At 44.1% G+C, this 20,267-nt stretch overlaps 1 protein-coding gene across 5 annotated transcripts in view; it reads left to right on the top strand.

Moving 5' to 3' along the window:
* The window catches only part of LOC133488552 (intraflagellar transport protein 20 homolog), a 75,036-nt gene that overhangs the window by 16,802 nt on the left and 37,967 nt on the right, over nucleotides 1-20,267 (top strand). The window contains exon 1 of one of the 5 annotated variants that reach the window (XR_009791683.1): nucleotides 338-20,231. The exons of the other annotated variants lie outside the window; for them this stretch is intronic. The gene's annotated coding sequence lies outside the window, so the exon portion shown is untranslated. Of the gene's footprint in view, nucleotides 1-337; nucleotides 20,232-20,267 lie in introns of those variants that run through there. 5 annotated transcript variants of the gene reach the window in all.

Genomic DNA, 20,267 nt, shown 5'->3' with positions numbered 1-20,267 from the left:
CCCTCGAGGTTCCTTTCCTGGATGCCGAAGTACCCTTCACTTCTTCATCACCCGTTTCCTTCACCAACATGTCCATTAAAATGTCCATTAAAATATGCACGAATCACAACTCTCTATGGGCTGCTCAGAACTACTTCGTCCAGCTCCTTCCAAAATTTCCAAAATATATATATATATATATATATATATATATATTATATAATATATAAATGTGTATGTATATATATATATATGTATTATATATATATATACATAATATATATATATATGTGTGTATATATGTATATATATATATATGTGGGACGTGCCTGGAACACCTCACCAGGGAGGAGTCCAGGAGGCATCCTAATCAGATGCCCGAGCCACCTCATCTGGCTCCTCTCAATGTGAAGAAGCAGTGGCTCTACTCTGAGCCCCTCCCGGCTGACAGATCTTCTCACCCTATCTCTAAGGGAGAGCGCGGACACCCTGGGGAGGAAACTCATTTCCGCCGCTTATATTATATCTTATATCTTCTTCTTTCGTTCATGACCCATAGCTCGTGACCATAGATGAGGGTAGGAACGTAGATGGACCGGGAAATTGACAGCTTCGCCTTTCGGCTTAGCTCCTTCTTCACCACAACGGACTGATACAAAGTCCTCATGACTGCAGACGCTGCACCGATCCGCTTGTCGATCTCCTGTTCCACTCTTCCCTCACTCGTCAACAAGACCCTAAGATACTTGAACTCCTCCACTTGGGGCAGGATCTCATCCCCGACCTGGAGAGGGGACTCCACCCTTTTCCGACTGAGGACCATGGTCTCAGATTTGGAGGTGCTGATTCTCATCCCAGCCGTTTCATACTCGTCTGCGAACCGCTCCAGTGAGAGTTGGAGATCACGATTTGATGAAGCCAACAGAACCACATCATCTGCAAAAAGCAGAGAATCAACCACCAAAAGGGACCCCCACTACGCCTCTTCTGTGCCTAGAAATCCTGTCCATAAAAGTTAGGAACCGAATCGGTGACAAAGGGCAGCGTTGGCGGAGTCCAACCCTCACCGGAAACGAGTCCGACTTACTGCCAGCAATGCGGACCAAACTCTGAAATTGGTCGTACAGGGACTGAACAGCCCGTATCAGGGGGTTCGGTACCCCATAATCCCGATGCACCCACCACAGGACTCCCTGAGGGACACGGTCGAACGCCTTCTCCAAGTCCACAAAACACATGTAGACTGGTTGGGTGAACTCCCATGCACCCTCGAGGACCCTGCCGAGGTTGTAGAGCTGATCCACTGTTCCACGGCCAGGACGCAAATCACACTGTTCCTCCTGAATCTGAGATTCAACTTCCCGACGGACCTTCTTCTCCAGCACTCCTGGATAGACCTTACCAGGGAGGCTGAGGAGTGTGATCACCCTGTAGTTGGAACACACCCTACGGTTCCCCTTCTTAAAAAGGGGGACAACGACCCCAGTCTGCCAATCCAGAGGCACTGTCCAAGATCTCCACGCGATGTTGCAGAAGTGTGTCAACCAGGACGGCCCCACAAATCCAGAGCCTTTAGGAACTCCGGGCGAATCTCATCCACCGAGGAGCTTTTTAACCACCTCGATGACCTCAACCCCAAAGATAGGAGAGCCCGCCTCAGAGACCTCAGACTCTGCTTCCTTATGGGAAGGCGTGTTGGTGGAATTGAGGATCTCTTCAAAGTATTCTCCCCATCGACTCACAACGTCCCGAGTCGAGGTCAGCAGCACCCATCCCCACTATACACAGTGTTGACGGTGCACTGCTTCCCTCTCCTGAGACACCTGATGGTGGACCAGAATTTCCTCAAAGCCATCCGGAAGTCTTTCTCCATGGCCTCACCGAACTCCTCCCACCCCCAAGTTTTTGCTGCAGCGACCACCAAAGATGCATTCCGCTTGGCCAGCCGGTACCCATCGGCTGCCTCAGGAGTCCCACAGGACAAAAAGATAGGACTCCTCCTTCAGCTTGACGGCATACCTCACCACTGGTGTCCACCAACTGGTTCGGGGCTTGCCGGCACGACAGGCACCGACCACCTTATGGCCACAGCTCCGGTTGGCCGTCTCAGCAATGTAGGCGCAGAACAAGGTCCACTCAGACTTCCGGCGTTCCTCCCATTCACACCTTTCCAGGTCTCAGTGTCATTGCCCACATGAGCATTAAAGTCCCCCAGCAGAAGGATGGAGTCCCCAGTGGGCGCGCTCACCAGCATCTCCTCCAAGGTCTTCAAAAAGGGTGGGTACTCTGAACTGCTGTTTCGAGCATAGACACAAACAACACTCAGGACCCGTCCTCCCATGCGAAGGCAGAGGGAAGCTACCCTCTCGTCCACCGGGGTGAACCACAATGTACAGGTGCTGAGCCGGGGGGTAATAATTATACCCACACCTGCTCGGCGCCTCTCACCGTGGGCAACTCCAGAGTGGAAGAGAGTCCAACCCCTCTCAAGAGGACTGGTACCAGAGCCCAAGCCATGTGTGGAGGTGAGCTCAAACTCACACACCAGCTCGGGCTCCTTCCCTGCCAGAGAGGTTACATTCCACGTCCCAAGAGGTAGCTTCAGTAGCTGGGGATCGGATCGCCAAGGTCCCTGCCTTCGGCCACCGCCCAGCTCGCACTGCACCGGACCCCTATGGCCCCTCCCACAGGTGGTTAGCCAATGGGAAGGGGGAGCCACGTTACCCTTTCGGGCTGTGCCCGGCCGGGCCCCATGGGTGCGGGCCCGGCCACCAGGTGCTTGCCTTTGAGCAGCAGCCAGAGGCATAAAGCCCCAGACAACTTAGCTCCTAGGGTCATTGGGACACAAACCCCTCCACCACGATAAGGTGAGGGCTCAAGGAGGGGCATACAGATGTATGATGTATAATATCTGCCAATTTCTTTTTTTTTTTTTAAGTGCACAATAGTAAGTATTTTGTGCTATTTAAAAGTTTCAAAAATATTCCAGACACAATTTTCAGAATGTTCCTGAGAGTTGATGATAGGGATTGGCATCTCTGAATGTGCTAGGGACACATTACAGCTGTTGGGCAGTAGGTTGCGGCACGGTACCCGACTGGTTAGCACGTCCGCCTCACAGTTTTGAGGACCAGGGTTCAAATGGCCTCGCCTGTGTGGAGTTTGCATGTTCTCCCTGTACCTGTGTAGGTTTTCTCCAGGTACTCCGGTTTCCTCCCACATCCCAAAAACATACATGGTAGGTATATCAAAGACTCTAAATTGCTCTTAGGTGTGAATGATTATGTGACCTGCGATTGGATGACAACCATTCCAGGGTGTACCGCAGTTAGCTGGGATAGGCTCCAGCATACCCGCGACCCTTGTGAGGATAAGCAGTGTAGAAAATGTATGGATGGGCAGTCGGTGAGCGTATATCCATACTGGCAACATGAGTCAGGCACGCTGAGCCGTCACTGGGCAGTTAAGTGAATCAAAACATGCAATATGATGTTTCACCTTCACGGGGCGCTAGGCTTGCGATAGCCTCTGAAGTTTACAGTCCCCTCCAAAAGTATTGGAACAGCAAGGTTAATTCCTTTGTTTTTGTTGTACACTGAAGACATTTGGGTTTTACATCAAAAGATGAATATGAGACAAAAGTTCTGAATTCCAGCCTTTATTTCATGGTATTTACATCTAGATGTGTTAACGAACAGAGCAGCTTTTGTTTGAAGTCTCTCACTTTTCAAGTGAGCAAAAGTATTGGAACAGACATTAAATTAACTTAAAGTGAATTAGATTTAATATTTGGTTACTTGCAATAACTGCATCAAGCCTGCGACCCATTGACTTCACCAGATTGTTGCAGTCTTCATTGGAAATGCTTTTCCAGGCCTTTCCTGCAGCCTCTTTCAGTTCTTGTTTGTTTCTGGGGGTTTCTCCCTTCAGTGTCCACCAAGTAAAATGCATGCATGCTCTTGGGTTAAGGTCCGGTGATTGACTCGGCCAGTCTAAGACCTTCCACTTTTTCCCCCTGATGAAGTCCTTTGTTGTGTTGGCAGTGTGTTTTGGGTCATTGTCTTGTTGGATGATGAAGTGCGGTATAATTTGCAGTAGCGCCTACTGCAAATTTTCAAAGCACCAGCCCTAGCTGTACGTTTCACCTAGGTCTACCAAAATTGGGGTGCTTAGGGAACAGTCCAAGACCTACGAAAAAAGTCTCTTGGAGCAATGCCCTTAACCCCACAGGAAGTCCTTTGCTTTCCAATTCTGACCCATTTTTCGTCTTTTACATGCGTCATATTTTATCGAACGCCTCCTAGAGATTTGCCGTGACATCAAAAGCTGTTGTAACTTAACTCCAGATCGTCTTATCTTCTAAATTTCACACACTTGCGAGTCCACACTGAAAGGAATCTATGGGGAAAAGAATGTAGTCTTACTAATAATGCCACCTACTGCACAAGGACATGTGATGTTTCATACTTTGTTGTTCTCCTAAATAGCGGGTTAATCCTATCACAGTTTCTGTTCAATTTAAAAAACAAAAACAAAGGCTCAGTTGTGCCCCCTTCAAATTTTCAGAAAAGCACCCCTGGCGCTACGTTTCACCAAGAGCTACCAAATTTGGGAGGCATATATAACAGCCCAAGACCTACAAAAAATTAAAATAAAATCAAATGTTTATTTATTTTTTTCATTTTTTTTTTTTAAGTCTCTTGGAGCCACACCATGAACCCAAAAGGAAGTCCACCATTTTTAATTTACTTTCACTTTTTACCTAATTTTTCACCTTTTATTGAGGTCACATTTTAACATACTCCTCCTAGAGATTTAATCCAATAGACTTCAAACTTTGATTCTCATCTAAAGATAGGGAAGATGAAAAGTTAAAAGCTTTTCATTCCATGCCAACGCTGTTGCTGTGGTGACATGCTGTTTCACTGCACTGTTTGCCAAGATGTATGTATGTATGCAAACTCATGAAACTTTGAATACACCAAGCCTGGCAAACCTTTTAATATTTTACAATTATTTGTGAAAATCTTAAAAGTAGCTCAGTTGCGCTCCGTACATATTTTCAAAAAAGCAGGCCTGGCTGTACAATTCACCCAATTTTTCACCTTTTATAGGGGTCACATTTTGACAAACTCCTCTTAGAGAATTGAATCCGATAGACTTCAAACTTTGGGTGTCTCTTCTTAAAGATATTGAAGATAAAAAGTTATTAAAATATTTTCATTCAGTGTAACGCTGTTGTGACATGCTGTTTTCCGTGCTGTTTGCCAAGAAAACAACTCTGTTTGAGGTGTAATTATGCAAGCAATCTCATGAAACTTTGCACATACAACAAGCATTGTGAACATTTTAATATTTTACAGGTTGTGCAATTTAAAAAAAAATGGCTCAGTAGCGCCTCCTACAAATTTTCAAAAAAGCAGCCTCGAGTATATGTTTCAGGGGTGTTCAAATTCATTTTTGTCTCAGGCCACATAGTAGTTATGATTTCCCTCAGAGGGCCATTAGAACAGTGAAACCATATAAATGTTTAATCACCAAATCATATTATTACCATTACACAACAAAGTGAGGGATAACTAGTTTTGAAATCCGAAGACAAGGATAATAGTTTGTTCAAGTATTGTTTAAGTTACTGTAGAAGAAGGGTTTGGTAACAGAAAAATGCAATATCTCAACATTATTGTTTATTATTATGACAATTTGGAATTTGGGTACAGATTTTAGCAGAAATCACAGAAGTTGCCGAAAATGATTTGCTTTTGCAGGCCACATAAAATAATGTGGCGGGCCTTGAGTTTGACACCTATGACCTAGGGCTACTAAAATTGGGAAGCATACACTCCCCTCCAAAAGTATTAGAACGACAAGGTCAATTCCTTTGTTATTGTTGTATACTGAAGACATTTGAGTTTCAGATCAAAAGATGAATATGAGACAAAAGTTCAGAATATGAGACAAAAGTTCAGAAGTCCAGCTTTTATTTCATGGTATTAACACCTAGATATGTTAAACTACTCAGGACAAAGCACCTTTTCTTTGAACCCACCCACTTTTCAAGTGAGCAGAAGTATTGGAACAGACATTATTAAATTAACTTGAAGTGAATAACATTCAATATTTGGTGGCCTAACCCTTACTTGCAATAACTCCATCAAGCATGTGACCCATTGACTTCAGACTACTGCATTCTTCATTTGATATACTTTTCCAGGCCTTTACTGCAGCCTCTTTTAGATTTTGTTTGTTTCTGGGTGTTTCTCCCTTCAGTCTCCTCTTCAGGGGGTAAAATGCTGATGAAGTCCTTTGTTGTGTTGGCAGTGTGTTTTGGGTCATTGTCTTGTTGCATAATGAAGCTTCTGACGATTAGTTTAGATGCATTTTTCTGTAAATTGCCAGAAAAAAAATAGTTTGTATCAGAATTCATTCTGCTGCTGCATGAGTTACATCATCAATAAAGACGAGTGAGTCTGTTCCAGAATAAGCCATACCAGCCCGAGTCATGACATTACCTCCACCCTGCTTCACAGATGAGCTTGTGTGTTTTGGATCATAAGCAGATCCTTTCTTCTCCATACTTTGGCCTTTTCATCACTTTGGTAGAGTTTTAATCTTGGTCCCATCAGTCCATAAAACTTTTTTGCAAAACCTTTGTGGCTCATCTCTGTACTTCTTTGCAAAACCCAATCTGGCCTTCCGATTCTTTTTGCTGATGAGTGGTTTGGATCTTGTGGTATTGGCCTATATATTTCTTCTCTCGAAGTCTTCTTCGAACAGTGGATTGTGATACCTTCACCCCTTCCCTGTGGAAGTTGGCATGATTTTACTGACTGTTGTATTTGGGTATATCTTCACAGCTCTCACAATGTTTCTATCATCTACTACTGTTGATATCCTGCCAACCTGCTCAATTTCTGTTGCTCAGTATACCAGTAATTTATTTATTTTTCAGGACATTCCAAATTGTTGAATTGGCTATGCCCAATGTTTTTGCAATCGCTGTGATCGATTTTCCCTCTTCTCGCAGCTTCAAAATGGTTTGCTTTTCTCCCATAGCTCTCCGGTCTTCATGTTTGCGTAACAGTAAATGCCGTTTTCACAGGTGAAACCCAATGCCAAAAACAAGGACTATCTAATGTTTAAGCAATCAATCTAAAAGGCAACACGTGAGCAACTAGGAACACCCATAAGTTAATTTAATCATGTCTGTTCCAATACTTTCGCTCACCTGAAAAGTGGGTGGCTACAAACAAAAGTATAATACCTTGAAATAAAAGCTGGAATTGTGAACTTTTGTCTCATATTCATCTTTTGATCTGAAACCCAACAAAAACAGGAATTGATTGACCTTGCTGTTCCAATATTTTTGGAGGGGACTGTATGTGCCAGCACTGGTCAAAACATGGTCAAGACTCTTAAATTGCCCGTAGGTGTGAATGTGAATAGTTGTTAGTTTATATGTGCCCTGTGATTGGCTGGCTGTCTCCCGAAGATTGCTCGGATAGGCTCCAGCACGCCCGCAACCCTAGTGAGGATAAGCGGTACAGAAAATGGATGGATGGATGATTATGGGATGGTGGTGTTGTTCCTGCTGCTTTTGTCTGCAGTCACATCATTAATGAGTACAACGGAACCATTTCCATGGGCTGCTATATGGGCACCTTGCCATGACACAGGCTGTCACAAAAACTATTTTTTAATTTTCCCAAAAAGTATCATGATAAACGATAGTTGTTTTTTTGAATGCCATGCCAATGCCAATCATGAAAAATAAGGCATGCCCTTATTATTTTTTATTTTAATTTGCTTTTAAATCAGTGATGATGTTATTATTAGGGCCCTAGGAGCGACCGCTGCAACGGACCTATTGTAATCGCAAGAGTTCTTCATTAGTAGAGACCGCTGCAAGAGTCCTATTGTACAACCCCAATTCCAATGAAGTTGGGACATTGTGTTAAACATAAATAAAAACAGAATACAATGATTTGCAAATCACATTCAACCTATATTTAATTGAATACACTACAAAGACAATATATTTCATGTTCAAACTGATAAACTTTATTGTTTTTAGCAAATAATCATTAACTTAGAATTTTATGGCTGTAAAACGTTCCAAAAAAGTTGGGACAGGTGGCAAAAAAGACAGAAAGTTGTGGAATGCTCATCAAACACCTGTTTGGAACATCCCACAGGTGAACAGGCTAATTGGGAACAGGTGGGTGCCATGATTGGGTATAAAAGGAGCTTCCCTGAATTGCTCACTCATTCACAAGCAAAGATGGGGCGAGGTTCACCTCTTTGTGAACAAGTGCTTGATAAAATAGGCGAACAGTTTAAGGACAATGTTCCACAACGTACAATTGCAAGGAATTTAGGGATTTCATCATCTACGGTCCATAATATCATCAAAAGGTTCAAAGAATCTGGAAAAATCACTGCATGTAAGCGGCAAGGCCGAAAACCAACATTGAATGCCCGTGACCTTCGATCCCTCAGGCGGCACTGCATCAAAAACTGACATCAATGTGTAAAGGATATCACCACATGGGCTCAGGAACATTTCAGAAAACCAATGTCAGTAAATACAGTTCGGCGCTACATCCGTAAGTGCAACTTGAAACTCTACTATGCAAAGCAAAAGCCATTTATCAACAACACCCAGGAATGCCGCCGGCTTCTCTGGGCCCGAGCTCATCTAAGATGGACTGATGCAAAGTGGAAAAGTGTTCTGTGGTCCGACAAGTCCACATTTCAAATTGTTTTTGGAAATTGTAGACGTGTCCTCCTTCCAAGGAGGAAAAGAACCATCCGGACTGTTATGGACGCAAAGTTCAAAAGCCAGCATCTGTGATGGTATGGGGCTGTGTTAGCACCAATGGCATGGGCAACTTACACATCTGTGAAGGCACCATTAATCCTGAAAGGTATATACAGGTTTTGGAGAAACATACGCTGCCATCCAAGCAACTTCTTTTTCATGGATGCCCCTGCTTATTTCAGCAAGACAATGCCAAACAACATTCTACACGTGTTACAACAGCGTAGCTTCATCTTCTTCTTTTTGTCATTATTCTTATTCTCACAGTCCATCACATTTTTGAGGGCCAATACATGTTCCGATTTGAACTAAACTGGGCCTGGCAAAACATTTATTTTAAAGTTGTTATATGCGATCACTAAAAAATAGCTATCTAGTGCCCCCTAGAAATCTAAAAATCATTGGCCCCCACATCACGTTTGACTTATGGCTTCGGAAATTGGTAGGCACGTGATTTTTAAAAAAAATACCAGTTTGGCCCTTTTTTGACCATTTTTCCACATTCACAGGGGTATATAAAATTTTAGTACTCAATTGTCCTCCAAAACCCTCTTCTGTTTGGGTGCATAACTCATTTTACCCGTTATTCCTCTCAGACCACATTTGCCACATTTTTCACCTACATCACTCAAAGAGTAACCACTTACATATCAGATGGTAGTATACTGGCCATATGTTACACAGTGACTACACTGAGCAAAACCTTTAAGCGCCCTTTGTATAAGTCAGTGTTGGGAAAGTTTATTTTCTACATAACTAGCTAAAAAAAAAAAAAAGTTCAGTTCACCGTTCCAAAAATAAACTACTTCTGTTCATCGTTCAAAATTTTGAACCAAGTTCACTGTTCCAAAAATTTTACTGCCAGCTTCAGCTTTCAGCCTACAGTCTCAAAAACATGAGGAAAAATGTGTTGCTTGAATGGTCTTTTTATTTTTTAAATGACAAATTAAAACAAAAATGGGGCTTTTGTCCTGATGTACACTTAACGCGTTTCTGACAAGTTCCATGACATCAGAGCGTCTTGCAACCCTTGTGCAATGAGCTCTCATGTACAATCATCAGTAAAAATGCTTCTTTGAAGGCACAAACTTTTCAACTCCTCGTCGATGTAATGTACTGTTAAACTGAGATAAGATCATAGGTTCTGCTGGACCACAGATCTGTGATTGCGGCGAAGTGGGTCACATTTGCCACTTTTTTCCCGACTGAAATGTACAGGTCTGGGAAAAAAAATGCAACCTGGCAAATCATATTTTGGGTCAAGCGTCCTAATGAGATATTTGAATCCTGGCTTTACCACAACACTAACCGGGACCATGTCTTGGGGTGATGTGTTTTGTCACTGCAGCCGTGATCTCGCTCAATTTTGGACTTTTGTCAAATGGGACTAAATTTGCAAACGAAGAAGCTGTGGTCATTTTCTTTGGTGCTACTTCTCTCGTCATTTCATACATATCACATTTCATACATATCATTTCATACATATCACATGTGCATTGAAGGCCTTCAGAGCCTTCTTGGCTGGCCTAAACTCTATTAAAAGCACTGACCGACATGTACAAACGTATTACATTATTAATTACTAATTGTTATTTATTATATATAATATAACCATAAATATATAATATGTATTAATTTATTTCAAACAGTCTTTTGTTTTCTTAGCATTTGTATTGGCTGCCCAGCTTCCAGTCGTGTAGATAATTTTTTTGGGAGGTCCAATAAGATTCCAGCTTCTATGTGTTGCCATGTCAATATAATCTGCCCAGTGCCTTCAATGTCATAAATGCTGAACTATGCCACATACACACAGTGGTAATGGTTGTTTATTTTTTCAAACAATCAGATTTCAGAGTCAATAAACAGGGCTACCTGGAAGGCTCCAAGTGATGTCGGCATTTCCCCGTCCTCGATTGGTTGCTTAGAGCAAAACTGCCCAAAATGGCTGAAGGAACAGGACGAGAAATCAACTTGTTGACCTATATTATATATATATAAAAAAAGTGGACATTGTGAGGATAGGTCGACCAATACCATTGCTCGTTGTCTTGTTTTTACTCACTAAAGGCTTTACAGTAGTTTGCACTTTCAGAGCACTCCACAATGAGCCACTATATTATACAGTGAGTTTACAGATATGAACAGAAGGAAAATGGGGTAGATTTGATCTGTAAATCAGCATCTCTGGTGAGTGCGATATTTTTTGTAATGTTATTAGACAAATACATTGATTGAGAGCTGCTCAGGCCGGCTATACGCTGCAGCAAGTCAAATTCGCCACTTCCTCAATTGTCTCTTAAGACCTAAAATCCTGTCTGCAGTGAGACTGTACATGGCCACAAGTCATTTGTTAATCTTTATCATTTGAATGTTGCCGTGTGCCCTCACTGTTGTAGCGAACCGGACAGCTCAGCCACCACACCAGCCTGCCGGCGGCTAGATTGGCCGCCCGCGCGCCGGTACACCGGTTTTGGAGCCCGTCCTACTCGCTACAACAGTGTCCCATGAGGGCCCTCACAATGGAGACACTTTTGGAGAACAGTTTATTACATGCGCTAGCTAATGAGCTTACCAGTACGGCGTCAGCTCGTCCATTGTCACCACCTTAAATGGTTTTGTCGTGTGTGCGTCCACATAACAAAGCATTTGGGAAAGTTAACCGTTTAATAGATATTGCGACAGTCAGTTTATGACTGCGTGTGACTGCGTGTGTGCGTGATCCCCAAAGAGCACAGACACGTCCGTGATTGACACCTGAAAGTTCCACATGGCGCACTCAGTGGACATGCCCACACAGCCCTCCAGGCTGGAGGGTAGGGTCGATTTTCATGGTTTTGAACCTTATTTTCTATACTTGCTATTTTATTCATTCAGATTTGGTAAACCTGTTAACAACACTTTTGGTGTGTCAAATTTACAGGACATTTTTGGTTGTTTACTGGGTCTTTAAATATAAGAACATCATTCAGGCAGGCAAGGCATGTTTTGCCCAGCTGTGATTGGCGCTCACTTAGATTTTATTCATAATTGACATTTAGCAGTAGACATTTAATATTTAACATATCTTTATTTAACACTATTATTTGCATATTTGTATCGTTTATTTGTACACCAAAATGTGACAGTCTATATGAATATAAATAGAAAAACAATTTGATATTTGCTCAGTCAACAGAAAGACATTTTGTCCAGGAGCAGTGACGGTATTTGCATGATATGCCCTGTCTTCAACACATTTGGAAGACAAAATAATATTCAATTAGACTGCATAGGGGAGCAAACTTTTTCTGCTCATGGGCTGCATTGGATTTTTGAAATGACATCAGGTCATTTGTAGAAATAGTGTAACAGAAAGTTTATTCCAATAATAAAACCATAATAAATATTTCAATAAATCAATCAAGCTATAATGTAATTTAATAAAGGAATAAAAACTAAAACAAAAATAAACACAATCTTTACCAATAAGAGAATAATCCTTTCCCATTTATGTGAATATTTCTAATAAATTTTATCATGATTACTGTAGCAAACATTGAAAGTGAAAATGTTAGATGTATATGGTAGTGTTTGCTCGAGGTTTACATTGGGTATTTTGACAGCTGCCCGAGCAGATGAAATGTGCTCATACAGCGCTGTCAAATGTTACGGAACGCCTGTATTTTGTTAAGGAAATCACTGAACGCTGACTCGTACCGGCTGTAATTGCTAAATGTTCCGGATGTTGGGGGCGGGAAACAGTGTCCGACATTACCGACCAGTTCAGCGCTGTGTCAGGCCACCATGATGCTTCAGACGCTGGCCAGTACAAATTTCATAAAGTTATTCAATGAAATAAACACTATATTATGAGGGGAAAACATTCAGGATCAGTCGCCCAACCTCCCTACTTTCTGCTGTTCGGGTACTAAGGGGAATCCTTGGTACATGCTATTATATTATGCCCCCTGGCTACCGAGCTGCAGTGGCAGAAGTTTTCTTTGTCATGAACGGAACAAAGGACAGGACCCAAAATGCACGACTCCAATTCAAATGGACAGTTTAAAAAAGAGAGGTTTAAAAAACGGGCAGAGGTCGGTACACAGGCAGGCAATCCGCAAAGGCAACACTATCCAAAAACGTGAGTCAAAAAGGCAAGGTCAATAATCAGCATTCAACTTACTATGAGTCCGTGACGTGGAAACAAGGAATGCTGGAACGTGACAACAAGGTACAACGAACTGGCGATCAGAAAGAATGAGACACGAGGTTAAATGCATGGGGTAATTAGGGTACAAGGCACAGGTGGGGAAGATGCTCTCAGGAGCAGGTGTGTCCGAGACAAGGGAACACAACAACCAGAACACACACCCATGACACTCTTTGTGTCCGGTGCAATGCATTGTGAGTCACTAATCATTGCCTCCATGGTAGCGAATCAGCAACACTTCTGACAAGTATCATTGTCTCTTTAGCGTATATTGGTTTGGATAAAAACATAATTAATTTAGGAGAAAAGAATAAGCCGGAAGCGATGGCTGCATGATTTTAAGTTTCAGCATTAAAATCTAATTATTTTATCTTGTAAAAGGGGCACCATGTCTCTATTTAGATGTGTAAAACTTCAGGACAAAGTGAAGAAAACCTCAGTCTCGTAATCTGAAGGTTGCTACAGGAATTAGATAAGAGTTCTCGAAAACAAGAGGTCTTTTGTCGAACCCAAACACACACAACTGATACAGGTAGTGGATTTTAATAGAACATTTAATGAAATGTACAGGGGAACAATGCAGGGAAAAGAAAAACAAAGGACTAACGAACATTGGCAAAGAAGATTGAACTTGTGCTGTGAGGGTGGAAAGAGCCTGCGCGGTGACAATGCATAGCGCTGGGAATTCCTCTTGCCGTTAATTTAAACCGAAATATGCACCAATCTGTACTTCAGTAGACCGGAAGTTGGACTTACGTTGCGTGGAACACAATTTGGGCAGGCTGGTCGATCTTCCGAATGTTTGGCCGGTCCGGTCCGTATGGGCAACAGGTGGATTTGACGGAAAAAGGAGGAAGAAAACAAAAGAAGAAGCAAGAAAAAGAGTTCCAAGCACTGGGCGGCCGAAGCCCGGGTGTCGCTGTTCGCAAGGCGGTCGGAGCAGGCGTCCGCCGCACGTTTCTCTCCCGAGCTTTGCCGTAAGCTGCCCAGGCACCCGCAGGGGTAGCTCGGGGCGGTGGCAGGGTGCCCTGCGAAGGGGAAGGGTCTGATGTGTCCTCGTGTTGAGAGGTGGGGCTGGTATCTTGAGCCCTGCACACGGGGTCTTCTGAAGCCTGGGAGTCCAGGTTTCTGGGTTAGCTAATTGATTTAAAGTCTGGGTTAGGAGTCAGGATTCCTAGTCTCCGCTTTGTTGAGTTCCTTTGGACTGGCTGGTAATTCATTTCGCGTCCGTGTGAGATCAACCAGGCATCCCTGTGGCCGTCTGTCTCGGCGGGGGAGCGGAGACAGGGAATGCAGTCCCAGTCCGAGGTTGGGGTCATGGTGCCATCTGGTGAGAGCATGTCCTTTACGTATCCCCCCTTTGCCGGCTCGATGCCGGATCTCGGCGACGTCTCTTTGGAAGATGGCACAGGTTGGCATGAACACAACAATGCATTTACCAAAGTACAACATTAGTGCGTATCACCCCCCCTTATGGCTATAACAATTGTCTATGACAACTTCTTACTTAAGGTGTGCCTGTATGTGCATATAGGTGTCGGTGTCAGGATTGACGTGTGTGGATATTGGGATGGCAGTTTATATTGGGATGGCAGTGAGAACAGTAATTCTGGGCAGGGGAGAAGCTAACTTTAAGGGTAAACATTAACTAGGTGTAGAGTTCTCAGTTCTGTCTTTGCCTGTCAGCTCCAACCTCATCATCCTTCTACCACTCTCTCTATCACTCTCTCTCCTGTGTCCAAACCATCGAAGTCTACTCTCTCCAACTTTGCCTCCAAAACATCTAACTGTGGCCATCCCTCTGATGATCTTATTTCTAATCCTATCCAACCTGGTCACCCCGAGAGAGAAGCTCAACATTTTCATTTACGGCACCTCCAGCTCTGCTTCCTGTTGTCTCTTCAGAGCCACTGTCTCTAATCTTGCATCATGGCTTGGCCTTACCACTGTCTTTAAACTTTGCCTTTCATCCTAGCAGAGACTCTTCTGTCACATAACACACCTGACACCTTCCTTCACCCGTTCCAACCTGCTTGGTCCTGTTTATTTACTTCCTTACTACACAATTGCTCTGTACTGTTGCCCCCAGGTATTCAGAGTAGTCCTCCACCCTCGCTCTCTCTTTTCCCTGTAGCCTCACTCTTCTCCCTCCACTCTTCTCATTCATGCACATATATTCTGTCTTACTTCAGTTAATCTTCATTCCTCTCCTTTCCTCTCCAGTGGATGCCTCCACCTGCTTCCTGCTTTCCCTGCAGATCACAATGTCATCTGCAACCATCATGGTCCATGGGGATCTGTGGTGATATGCTGGCTGTTCTAAGTAGTCTTTTCTGTAAACCTCTGCTCCAAGCTCAACAAAGCCCTCCTTCCTGGGCCTGTCTTGGGTCTGTGTGCATTCTGCACAATTTAAAAAAATCCTTAAAATGTAAAGCAATAATCAAATTATAAAATGAACCAAAAAAAACAAAACATGGTTATATAATGAAGATATAATGCATCCACTAAATTTAATGCTGTGTCACATACTGTACAGCCAGGATTTAAACTGAGGCATTTTGAGCCACTTTGTGTCAAATGCAGTCATTCTTTGTTTATTGTCCGCTGATGCAGTCATGAACGCAAAGGAGAAAATAAATTAGGACCAGCCTTGTGTTAAGTGCTAATAGTCTTACCTGTTGCTTCCGAACTAGCAGACTCTACAGCATGCTAGTGTGTGTCCTCAGGACGAGGCTTTTTCGTTATTCGCTTGAAATAATTTTCAATATTTATCTGTGTGAATGAGATGTCATTCACTCACCTGACGAGCAGAACCGCTTCATGCAATACGAATATAGCATGAGTTACTACTGTCTTTGTACATGTTTAGCTTCTAGCTACGTTAACAGAGAGACAGCGTAATATAACATGTATTCGACCTGTTAGAACTTCTGTCCTTGTTTGGCAACATATTTGTAGCAGTTTTTGTTTTTGTTTCATCTGTTGGTGTCCCTTGCGATTCGCCCTGGCGGCGATGCTCGTAGTTGGGTGCACGTTTCGTCTTGAACCTCTTCTTCTCTGGCAGACCAAGCTGCGCGTCCCGGCGGAGGTAACACATACCTACTGACCGGCGAGTAATGACACGCTACATTCACAGCGAGGACGAACAGCTAGCGGGAACATCTATTAGTGGCGGCAAAAATTCACGTGTGGTGCCCAGCCACAAATAAATGTATATGTGGGAAACCCTGTACTGATTTGCCTGCTGTTTTGCTCTTCAAAGTAGTGATGGGCACGGCAGTTCTTTTGAGTGTACTGAATCATTCGAATCATCCATCCATTTTCTGAGCCGCTTCTCCTCACTAGGGTCGCGGGCGTGCTGGAGCCTATCCCAGCTATCATCGGGCAGGAGGCGGGGTACACCCTTTTTTGCATTCCACCGCGGTGGACAACATCGCTAACACCATCCCCCGCCAGCCGGGCTTTCTGCTCACTCACCCTACTGTTATTGTCATCTGATTAGTGGAAAGCGTCTTTTGAGTGTCTTGAGAGGCGCTATATAAGCTAAATGTATTATTATTATTATCCATCCATCCATCCATTTTCTGAGCCTCTTCTCCTCACTAGGGTCGCGGGCGTGCTGGAGTCTATCACAGCTATCATCGGGCAGGAGGCGGGGTTCACCCTGAACTGGTTGCCAGCCAATCGCAAGGCACATACAAACAAACAACCATTCTCACTCACATACACACCTATGGGCAATTTAGATTTGTCAATTAACCTACCATGCATGTTTTTGGGATGTGGGAGGAAACCGGAGTGCCCGGAGAAAACCCACGCAGGCACGGGGAGAACATGCAAACTCCACACACGCGGGACCGGGGATTGAACCCCACTCCTCAGAACTGTGAGGCAGACACTCTAACCAGTCGTCCACCTTGCCACTATTATTATTATTATTATAATATTAAATAAATCTCTTTAATCATCGCATTAGCGACACAGAAGGAATGATATGTATGTGTATGTATATACATTTATTATTAGTTTACATTTATTTTAACTTTGTGTGCTTGTTTTTATGTGCTTGACTGACTAAAAAATTTGCCGTTAGCTTGAAGCTGCAAGTGAAAGCTATCCCCGCAAGGACGTCAGGACTTGCGGTTAAAACCACTGCGTAGTATGTTGTTCCTTGTGCAAACGAATCACTCATCGTACTAGTACATCACTCCTTAGCGGATCACAAATGAAGAAGTTCAACTGATTGCGAACGATAAGTTCAACGAACTAATCACTCTCCAGTTCCTCAGTACACCAGTTCACTGAACGAATCACTCTTCAGTTCTTTAGTACACCAGTTCAATGAACGAATCACTCAGTTCACTTAAGTCCCTCCCCTGAACGAATCACTCTTCAGTTCTTCAATTCTTCAGTTACTCAGTACACCAGTACACCGGTTTACTGAACGAATCCCTCTTCAGTTCTCCAGTACACCAGTTCACTGAACGAATCACTCAGTTCACTTAAGTCCCTCCCCCGTTTGCACGGCGCTGCCTGACGCTGGCTGCTCATTGGTCATTCGCCAAAGTGAGTGACAACGCTGGCGAATTGCAAATCACATGGCCTTACGTTTAATGAAGTCCCACCCCCGCCTGCACGCTGGCTGCTCAGTGGTCATTCGCCGAAGATTCAGAAGTGAGTGACAGAACGCTTCAACAGTTCCGTTTCCCCTCCCAGCCGACTCGCTCGCCTCACGGCGGTGGGCGGCGGCCAAGCTAAAAGAATGAATCATTTCATAAACTGATTCAGTTCAGTTCGTTAACTAAAAAGATTTGTTATTCTGAACAAAACGTTCATGAACGAAACAACAGTACTTCAAAGTTGGCTAATCTCCACTGTAACGTGCTTCCAGCCAGACCTATGTGACAAGTGTACTGTACCACCCAATCACTTTTTTTGTTGGTTTGCAAATTTATGTAATGATAGCTTAGCAGTTAACATGGCATCTCCGGCTGTCTCTCGTCTTATCCTCTGCCCGTCCTTAGTGATAACGATACTTGTCTAAAAGTGTTGCTTATTCGCTGTGATGGGTGCGATGATTTGTGACCTGTGCTGTGTTGACAACGGACATGAGGTGCACATTCGCCTCTGTGGCTCAGCATTGTATTTTGTCATGTTAGCTGTAGTGCGTAGGTAGCTGGGGGGGCATGCGACTCCCCTTAGGACCTGAAACAGTAGAAAGCAGCGATGTTGACAATAGGGACGCTCCAGTATGGGATAACCGAGCCAGTAAGATAAAAGTGCAGTTAGGTGCAACAGGACAAGACACACATAGTCCTCAGAGTCATTTGCCAGAAGTATGTCATAGAAAACTTTTAATAAAGCTAACTCTGTGCTATGTAGCATTTTAAAACCAGAGTGGCAGATCTCCAGGACATCATGTTTATCCAAGAATGCCTTCAACTGCATGTGCAGACTTTTCTCCAGGATTTTTGACATGAGAGGTAACTTTGAAATGGGTCCAAAAGCCAGATGACAGACTGCTATTAATAATACCCAAAACCGACTTCTCTCTACTAGGGAAAAAACCCTTAACAAAGTGAGGAGAAACAAAGTCATAAGGGACCATATTCTCCCATTGGTGCGTAAGTCTGTATTTTACGCGCCTGGCTTGCGCGCTTTCGAGGTGCGCGGATTCTCCGGTTATGACTTCTGACACACCCAGCGCGCATACCTGGCTAGTTTGTGTGTAACGGCTTGAGAGGCGTGACTCATTGAAGTCTGCAGGAGGGTAGAGTTCCCTGAATGTAGAGCTTTCCTGAGAAATGGTAGTGCCATTCCAGCACCACACACGCCGGCGTGTCACTTAAATGGATTTTACGACCGACGATGACCAAATATGAACAAAATGATTCCAAACCTTAACGCACCATCGCGCCATCAAGATGACTGTTCTTTTGAGCGGCGCTTGCAGACAAACTCAAACAAATGCAGCATATTTGAAACGGAAGTGCTGCTCGGAGCTCGTGGATGAATATTAATTAACTAATATGACAAAATATGTCGATGTTCGGCTATCAATTGGTCTAATGTGGTAGGGACACAGTATGGCCGTTGGGCAGTCGGTGAGTGTATATGTCCAGGTGTCCGTCAGCATGCTGATTCAGCCGCTGGGCCGGCAGCAGCCGTTGGATGCTCGAAGCACGGGAGGGAATCACAATGTGCAATATGACTATAGACATACTACAGCCTCTGGAGCGTGCATGAGGAAATGCGCTTAAGCCTTTGGCAGAATACGCGCAAGGCCATATATGAGAGGGAACGCCCACACTCTAGGGTTACTCCACCCAAAGTGCGCACATGACCAGAAGGTGTGCAAATGATAGAACTAAGTAGACGGCAGTATGGGCGCAAACAGAAAAGCGCAGAGCTGTGCGCCTTTTCTAACTTAAGCATACGGGAGAAAATCGCCCAGGGAGAATAAGGGGGCAGCGGTATCCAAGTGGTTAAGACTGCCTGCCACCTAGTGGCAGAGCAAGGATATTTTCTGTGGGGTGGCCGGCAGGTGGCCAGAAAATGAGTGGGTGGCCATGAAAGCGCTGACAGGGTTGACCGCTACGCAAATTGAAAAATTCAACTCTGGACTTTTGCCCTGAGAAATCCTTCGCAACTGGACCCTTCTTAATTTTAATTGACGATTACTACTTTAGGCGGCACGGTGTCCGACTGGTTAGAGCGTCAGCCTCACAGTTCTGAGGTGCGGGGTTCAATCCCCGTCCCCGCCTGTGTGGAGTTTGCATGTTCTCCCCGTGCCTGCGTGGGTTTTCTACGGGCACTCCGGTTTCCTCCCACATCCCAAAAACATGCATTAATTGGAGACTCTAAATTGCCCGTAGGCATGACTGTGAGTGCGAATGGTTGTTTGTTTCTATGTGCCCTGCGATTGGCTGGCAACCAGTTCAGGGTGTACCCCGCCTCCTGCCCGATGACAGCTGGGATAGGCTCCAGCACGCCCGCGACCCTAGTGAGGAGAAGCGGCTCAGAAAATGGATGGATGGATGGATTACTACTTTAATCCTGAGGTGGCAGCAATGCACTAAACATGCCCAGCTAGCTGGAAATCAAGAAGAAGAAGAAGAGACGAAGCAGTAAAGTGACGTCATGTTGAATGGATACTGATACTGAAATAAAGTGACTAAAAAAGGAATTGAAAGACTGATTCTTGAGAATGCCAGACCGACCAAACCTGACTGTCCGGAACAGGTAGCTCATACAGCCATGGCTGGCTCTCTGTAAAAC

This window comes from Phyllopteryx taeniolatus, chromosome 14 (genome assembly GCF_024500385.1).
Source record: "Phyllopteryx taeniolatus isolate TA_2022b chromosome 14, UOR_Ptae_1.2, whole genome shotgun sequence".
Taxonomy (NCBI): Eukaryota; Metazoa; Chordata; class Actinopteri; order Syngnathiformes; family Syngnathidae; genus Phyllopteryx; species Phyllopteryx taeniolatus.
This window is presented reverse-complemented; position numbering and strand designations above follow the sequence as displayed.